The following is a 330-nucleotide window of genomic DNA, read 5'->3' as shown; positions in this document are numbered from 1 at the left end:
TATATATATATATATATATATATATATATATGTATATATATATATATATAAGTATAAGAAGAAACGGAGACAGACAGGAGACAGACGGAGACACTCGCTACACCTTATAGCGTTGAGGCCTTCTGTCTCCTTTACAAGGAACAGAAGAAAGGAGACAGATAGAAAGGAAACAGAGGGAAGAGAGACAGATAGAAAGGAGACAAATAGATAAAGGAGACAGAGAGAAAGGAGACAAATAGAAAGGAGACAGATAGAGAAAGGAGACAGATATAAAGGAGACAGAGAGAAAGGAGATAGAGAGAAAGGAGACAGCAGCTAAAGAAAGAAGAA

Source organism: Eimeria mitis, genomic scaffold, assembly GCF_000499745.2.
Source record: "Eimeria mitis Houghton genomic scaffold, Emh_scaff3854, whole genome shotgun sequence".
Classification (NCBI taxonomy): Eukaryota; Apicomplexa; class Conoidasida; order Eucoccidiorida; family Eimeriidae; genus Eimeria; species Eimeria mitis.
Note: the sequence above shows the minus strand (reverse complement) of the source record.